Here is an 8,803-nt window from a genome sequence, read left to right on the forward strand (position 1 = left end):
TCTTTCCAAGTAAAGCTGTAGTCTTGAGTGGCTTCAAGGACAATAAGAGTGAACTCAGTACTGAGAGGAGATAGTCATCCTTAAAGAGGATATAATATTTTAAGGAAATAGCTCCTTATTTTGCTTTCCACGGGTTGCCTACTCAACATGCAGTGAGTGACTATGCAATGCATAGTCTCCAGTTCAAGAATCAAGAAGGGCTTTTATAGACTAGAATATTGATGACTTCAAACCCCTAATTTGACCCAGATTACACAAAGTTTGTGATACAACTTTAATCTTCATTGTATAATTTAAACCTAGTCTATTAGTCCCTATGTGGCAAATGTTCTGCATTACTGGAAATGAATGTATGAAAACTTAAAAATGAAGGAAATCAACAGCATGGAGTATTCATTTACTTTGAAATCTTTGCTTCTGTAGAAAATCATGGCTATTTGTTTTGAGAACAATGTAAATTCAATGTCATTTTTCACAGATTACCTCATCTTAGTATGTGTAAGCTTTGATAACAAAGTGCCACACTATGGTGGGTTGTGAACATCCTAAATTATATTTAACAGTTCTGGAGACTGGGAAGTTCAAAGTCAAGGTCCTGGTGGCACCAGCGTCTGATGAGAACTCATTTCTTCATAGACAGCAGCACAATCTACTGGTTGTGCCCATGTAAAGGAAGGGGCAAGAGAGTTTCCTCCAGCACCTTGTATGAGGCCACTAATATCTAATAGCATTGAGGTATAAATAATAATAATATCTACATCATAGGATATTGTAAGATAAAGATAGAATTATAACACACGGGGACCAGAAGTTGGTATAATGGCTATGTCACTGGACTCTCATGTAGTCGACTGTGGTTTGAGTCCTGGACCCGGTGGCTTAAACTCATGCCGGGCGCATGTGCGTGTGTGCCCAAGATCCTGAGAAGAGAAAGGAGGATAAGGGATTGCAGTGTGGCTATCCCCCCTGAGAGGTGATTTCTTGCTTTCTGTCTCTCTGTCTCTCTCTGTCTTTCTGGCGAGCACACGTGCCCTATAGCAAAAACCTCTCCAAAAAAAAATTATACACACACATATATATGTATGTATACATACATATGTATATACATATATATACACACATATGTACATACATATATATGTATGTGTGTGTATATATATGCATATATATATATATACACATATATCACAGTGACTGGCACATAACTATTGTTATTAACTATTGCTATTAAGAAATAATTACAGGGACCAGCAGTTAGCATCATGGCTATGTCGCTGGACTCCCACGTAGTTGACTGCGGTTCGAGTCCCGGACCTGGTGGCTTAAACTCACGCCGGGCGCGTGTGCGTGCATGCCCAAAAGCCCGAGAGAAGAATGGAGGAGAAGGGATTACGGTGTGACCATCCCCCTGGGGGGTGATTTCTTGCTTTCTGTCTCTCTGTCTCTCTCTGTCTGTCTGGCGAGCACACGCACCCTATAGCAAAAACCTCTCTTAAAAGAAAGAAAGAAAGAAAGAAAGAAAGAAAGAAAGAATTACAGGGGCCAGCAGATGGTATGATGGTTAAGGCACTGAATTCCTACATGGTCAACCACAGTTTCAGTACCAGACCTGGCCACTTAAAAATCATGCCAGGCCCATGTGATTGCCCAAAATCCCAAAAGGAGAATGAAGGAGAAGGGATTGCAGTGCAACCATCCCTCCTAGGGATGATTTCTCGCTTCCTTCTCACTACCTCTCTTTCTCTGTCTCTCTCCAGCGAGTTACATGAGTCCTATGGCAAAAGCCTAAAAAAAAGAAAAAAGAATTAAAAATTTGTAAATATGTGCATTTTTAAGAAACCCTTTCCCCCAGATCCCCAAATCAATTTACTGTCCTTCTTCACAAGGGTTTTTTGATTCTGCTATTATAGCAGTCATCACAGTTAATCACCAAACAGCTCATTACTGCCATTAAAAAAACATGCTATTCAAGGTGGGGGCAGTGTCAATGTCTGATGAGAATGCTCTCTCACTCACCTGAGAGAGAGAGAGAGAGAGAAAGCACCACCCAATGGGCAGGGTCACACTGCAATCCTTGTTCCTCCGTTTCTCCATCCCATTGAGATTTGGAGCACAATTTGTACATGTGCCTAGTGTGTTTTTCAAGCTATTAGGAATAGGACTCAAATTGTGGCTGACCACATGAGATCTGACTCCCTATGCATAACATTTAACTGCTATACTATACAGCCAACCCCTGTTGATTTTTTTTAAATTGCTTTATCTATTTCTGCCAAAACATGTGAACTATTCTGGGACAGAGAACTTGCTGTGTCATAAGAATATCTATAAATTCCTCAGCTACTCAGAACTTAACTTTAAGTTTTCCTTAGACAATACATTCAAGAAGGAATGTTCCAGGGCCCAAAGCATGTAGCTTTATAGGACATAGAGGGTGAGTCTTTGTGGAGGTGTAAATATTTTTGGACACTCTAAAATTACACCGGTGTTCAAGAAGAGTTGTACTCTGCAAATGTGCTCACACATTTTCCAAATAAAGTGGTATTCCTGAGTGAAATTAGCAATGATACACAGGCTGCACTCGAAATGAGTAGAAGGGGAACACCCCAGTGTCACCTCACTTCTCTGTCTCCAGTATGCCTCAGTCTTTGATGGAGGACAGAGATACATGAAAGTCATGGTGTCTTCCATCTATAAGGATTGTTTGGACTTGTTTGATGGGAATAAAAACCAGAAAAAGGTTTCATTTCTGAGAACTGAGTTGAGTCCTTCCCTCTTCTTTAGAAAAATATCAATGGAATTTGCCAGGATACATAGTTCCCTATGGGAGACTTGGCAACATTGCCACGTGGTGTGTATGAATACATGTGCATGCTTCCCTTCTTCTGAACTACCCACCAATCCTTCTCTCTTTCTCATATTCTGCTGCTGTGAGACTTTAGGAACATAACGTTTTCAACTTAAGGAGAGGCATGAAATAAAAGAAAAAGAAATGACTGACCTGTCCTGTCTCTGATCATAAATAATTAACGTTATATCCCCAGAGACTCTCTAAACACTCCATTTACTACACACACAGTCACACACACACACATACACACATACACACACACACTCTAAATTAATTTTTCTTCTCTGTAAAAGAAGGAGACTGGGCCTGATTTTTTTTTTCCCCAGTTCTGTTTGTTGTTGAGCCATCATCTGTCCCTTTTCTCTTCTTCTACTAATCTCTGATGAAGATGTTTATCATCCAGAGTGATTTGTAAGTGTTTGTTTTCATTTATCAATGGTATAGATGATTATTATACAAAGACCGATAAGGAGAAAAAGAAGACAAGACTGGATAGAACATTTGAAAACTCCATCACAGCATCTTAGGGATTGACTTGAGGGTAGATTTATTAAGTATTTATATTGAAAGAGTTGAATAATAGTATATCCATTTGGTTTAAAATGTTATTACCCATTTTGATACGATTGAATTATGGAGACAAGAGAAAATTGATATTCAACATGTTGCTCCAATGTGAATGTTTTCCACTGCTATTAGTAAAGGAAAGTGTGTATACAAGCACTTACTCAAGTATGTGTCTGTATATATTTATATATGTATTTATAAGTGGTATGCATGAATCATTACAAATTTTATACATAATGAGCATATATTAAAATTATTTTAAAAAACTGAGAAATTCAATAGTAAGATGGATGAACAACTTAGGCAGACACTTCGAAAGAGAGGAAATAAAGATGCCTGATAAATATATAAAGGGTACTTAATCTCCTTGCAACCAAGGGAAGACCTAATCATAAAATTACAATTTCTCACTTAACTGTATTGGCAAAACGATAAAGCCTAACACTCCAAGTGTTATTTTGGATGTGATACAAAGCTGAGTCAAGCATTGGTGGGATACAGAGAATGGGAATTGTCATGTACTGCAGATAATGTATAGACTATCAAAACTACTTCAGAAAACTGCCTACCAATATCTATTCAGTGGACAATACCCCTATTCTGTGATCCAGAAATTCCACTTCTGGGTATATACATTTGATGATCTTACAAACCGTGCACGAGTATGACCATTCCTAACAAGATTGTTTGTAATAATACCCCATCTGAAATTATGCAGCCCAGAAGACAAGCCTTGATTTTCTCATTCTCCCTTTTTATTATGTACTGAGAACAAAAAGCACTGTCTGGCTTTTTAACCAGAAAGTTTCTATTCCTAGGTAGACACTAAGGGAAAAAATGAGATATCCTGGATCCTAAACAGCAGACATAATATTAAAGTTGGGTGGCAAGAGGCTAAGTACAGTAATACTGTCTGCTTTACAGGTTCCCCAAAGAGTGCTACAGAAGATGTGAGAATGATTTAGATAATTTATCAGAACTTTGCCTCTGAGTCAGGGCACCCTGCTCTTCCAGGCTTATTGTGGGAGATCTCCCCACCATCCACCTTGAGTACAACCAGCTAGTGGGCAACAAACACATGAATATCCTTGACATGGTCTGGACAAGTCCTGCCTGGGATTTTTCAGGGAAGACTTTTCATTTTTATTTTTCCTTTTAAAAAAGTGTATTTATTTTGGTATTTTTCTTTTTGTTTATTTTTATTTTAATTTTTAAATATTTTTAGTCAAGTACTTTTTAAAATTTTTTTGTTTTTAATTAAGTAATTTACATTTATTCACTGAGCATTGTCACAGCATACAAAATGTGATTTCCCATCCAGAATATGCTGCAAAGTGACTTAATCATACATGTTATTATCAATAATTTTCCATCCCATGGAGGGATGCTTATTCTCTTTTTCTCTCTTTGTATCTTTCTAGTGAAGGTACACATCACTTAGTAAAATAACAATAACATGAAGTGTTTGAATAGCACCTCATGATGTACAAGTGTAATAATTTATGTATATTAGCAAAAAACATAAACCTCAGAACACTTTCTAAACATTAAATAAGTGTACAAAAACACTCTTGAAGTAGATCAAAGATAGTTAATCCACTTTCAAGTATTCTAATTGAGTAAAATATTTCCATCATTAATTAGGAAAAGAATGGGTATCTGAGAAGACTGCTTTTGTACTGCAGCAAGACATATTAGTAGACCCATTTATTTAAATTTTTGTTGTATTTTTAAATACTTGCAAGTTCCATGCTACTAGGGAAGTGCAAAATTCACAGATTCTCTAAACTCTGGTGTCTAGTCCTTGTATAGTTTTGGTTTGAGTGACACTTTACTTTAAAATAATGAATTGTTGGGAAAGTCATGATGTATTTTTCCTATGCAAAAATTCATCCTGACTTTCCCAACGACCTAATGTATGTGGCTATGAATTTACGAAATGCATCAAATCCACTAACTCGAGAGCTTCACTACCATTTGACTTTGTCCTGCACGTGAGCTGTTTGGAGCCACTAAAGTCCATTTCCTTTCCTTCTTAGTAATGGTACTTCATTTTTTTTTTCTTTTGCTTGAAAGGCGTGTGCACTCCTCAGAGAGAGACAGAAAGACCGAGAGAGAGAGGGAGAGGTTAAAGTACTCCCCATGAGGAATGGTGACACCACAGTCCCTTCTCCATCTTTCCCTCCTTCCAGGATTTAGGGTACCCATACACACGTACCCAGCATATTTCTCAAACCACCCGGGTCTCAGATTTGAACAGTGTAGTTAGCCATGTGGAATCCAGCTGCACTAACCTCCAGGCCATTGAGGTGACCTGTACTTTACTTTTTGTACTGAATTACCTCCCTTCACATTCATTCCTGACCATTAAAGAAAGCTGATTGTACCACCAGCTTCAGGACTGCCTAGGAATCTCCATTTCTGGGACCCTCCCTACTTGATTCCAAGTTAATATGTTCTTTTATTATTTTTTTTTAAGTTAGCTTGAGTTGGTTATTTGATTATTTGCAAATTTAGTATCTCAAATGACACAGACATCAAACCTACAAAACAAGGCATTTTCAAATAGGAAATAAACCAAATCAGTAGAGGCCATCCATTTAAGATAAAACTCGTACATGTTAGAGCCAAGGCTTAAATTTGGGTCTTTGGACTCTGACTATAAAACTTCATTAATTCTCACTCATTGCTAGCTTAGACATATTTGGGGTTACAAATCAAAACAAAACAAAACAAAAACACCCAAAGTGAAATTTGGTCATTAAAATTGGTTTATTTTGTAAATACTTCTGCAAATGTTCATGAGTGATTTCTCTATTACATGGCTAAGAACATTTGCTAAAGATTATGTACTTCTGTAATTACCAGGTACAGTTGAATGCAGCAATCAGATAAAGCTGTTTTTCTTCTTTCCCTTTGCAAGAAAGGCAATAGGACTTGGTAACATAACAGGTTGTGGAGCTCAACTTCAATAGCTAACATCTGAGACCTGATAATGGCCCCTCAGGAGGCTATAATCTTTGTCTCTGTGTGAGCAACAGATGCCACCTTGAGCAGGCTTGCTGGCACAGGAAGGCTCCTTCAGGTGATCAAAATTTCACACAAGCTTTTCCTTTTTGCAAAGTCGTTCTTTGTCTCTCGTTTTACTCTAACTCTGCAGGTAGCATCATCAAGCTTCCAATTCAAGGGCAGAGGGGTCTTTCCTTACAGATGGATGCTATTAAACCACAGGACTGTTCTCCCTGTACCAGTGCCAAATTCTTCAAGGCAGGAACTGGGGAGAAGCCTAACAGGGCAAAGATGTATTTTGCCTGCTGGTTGGATTTGTTTTCACCTAAAACTCAGCTAAGGCAAAATCATCTATTATTGTCTGCTGGTTTTAAGTGTTGGCTGAAGGCTACAGATAGATTTTAAGTTGGTCAATGTAAATATTTCTGGCCCGATCTCATCACCGTAGCTTCTGACTGATTGTATTTGTCTTGGGGTCTAGTCCAGTTGTGGCTTTTCAGCTACAGAGGCTGATTCACTTGTTAAAGAATATCAAAAAAGTCTCCATATTCTTGCTTAATTTCCATCAACAAACGGTGACCTCAGTTAGATAAGGCTTTCTTTTTTTCTTTTTGCTAGGTTACAGCCAATCATAGCAGCTAGACTTCAGTTAATCACAGGCATTCCACCTTTTAAACCGCGTTATTGCCAACAGACTTCAGAATGTAATGAACCCAAATTGTTTTTAAACCTCATTCCTTCAGTTTTACTTTTGTACATGAATTTCCTTTCCAGTATTTAAAATACTGAGTTGATCAGAGGCCACCTGGAGTTACTCAGAAGTTGGTCCTAGAAACTGCCCGATTAGAATTGTATTAAGATTCAATTAAACTCTAAACTAAGTTGTCTGTTGTTTTTTTTTCTCTTAACACCCTAAATGAGACTCTTTATATCAGTGGACTTATGAAACTTGTATTTGGTCTTATTTTGTCAATTCCCAAATTAAGTTTTTGTTTATTGATTCACTCATTTTTAAAAAGTCATTTGTGTGATAAGGATTATTTCCCTCCTGACATCTTATTAGGAAAATTAATAAAAATTTTCAAAGAATTGTCCATGAACATCCATATATGTGCTGTCTAAATTCAACAATTTAAATTTGCTACATTTGTATTTATTATATATTTATCCATCCTCCTACATTTCTATTTGTTTATCAATTAATTCTTTATTATAAGAGCATCTTAAATCCAGTTGCAGTCATTGGTGCTCTCTATGTGTAAACACTTCAATAATATTTGCAGTGCACAGTTCCTTTTCCTTTTTATTTAAGAGAGATTTTTGCTATGGAGCACATGCACTCTCCACAGAGACAGAGAGAAACAGAGAAATAGAAAGTGAGAAATCACTCCCTAGGGGTGATGCTATGCTGCAATCCCTTCTCTAGTCTCCTCTTGGGATTCTGGGCACCCAGCACATGCTCCCAGTGTGAGTTTTAAGCAACCGGGTCAGGTTACACCCATGTCCTGAGAAGAAACTATTATTTTGGTTTATTTCAACACAGAATAGTTTATCCTATTCTAGAAAATAGTACAAATGGCATCATGCAGTAGGTACTGTATAGTTTAAAGCCTCTTTTATTTAGTATGACATGAATGAGATTTATAGATATTGTGTAGGTTGAACATTAATTCCTTTTCATTGCTAAATAATATTTTATTGAGTAAATATATTGTTAATTTGTTTATCATTGCCTTATTGATAGAGACATACTCTATTTCTAAACTTTGATTTCTAAATCTTAATAAATTTTCTATGAATATTTTTTCTACAAATTTTGTAGACATACATTTCTCTTTTGTGGGGAAAGAGAATTGCCTTATAGCCAGTTTACTGGCTTAAAGGATTAGCATATATTCACTTTTATAAGAAATTGCCAGACTTTTTCCCACAGGGGTTTTGCAACTTTACACGCCTATTAAAAAGAGCATTCTGGATGCTCTACATTCTTGCTAATATTTGATGTTGCCAATCTTTTTTTAAATTTTCATGTTCTGATGAGTAATTGGTGGTATCTCATTGTGGCTTTAATTCTGGGCTCAGAATTAATTATCGTTTTTGTTGTTGAAATGTCTATTCATGTTTTTTGCCCTTATTTGTTTTTCTTTTGACTTCAGTATGGATCAATTGTCTATCATGGGCACAAAAGAACAGAATCCTTGCTTTTGTAGAGCAGATGAGCTGGTTGGTTAGTCAGAAAAATAAATAGAAAATCACAGTTCAGTGATTCTTGGAAATTCATGTTTTAGTGAATCGTCCAGTTCTTGTTGCAAGGAGGACAGGGGTAATTAGGGCTAGTTTCTCATTGAACACGATATGGTACTAGATATGCCAATT

This window comes from Tupaia chinensis, unplaced genomic scaffold (assembly GCF_000334495.1).
Source record: "Tupaia chinensis unplaced genomic scaffold, TupChi_1.0 Scaffold000528_1, whole genome shotgun sequence".
In the NCBI taxonomy this organism is placed as follows: domain Eukaryota; kingdom Metazoa; phylum Chordata; class Mammalia; order Scandentia; family Tupaiidae; genus Tupaia; species Tupaia belangeri.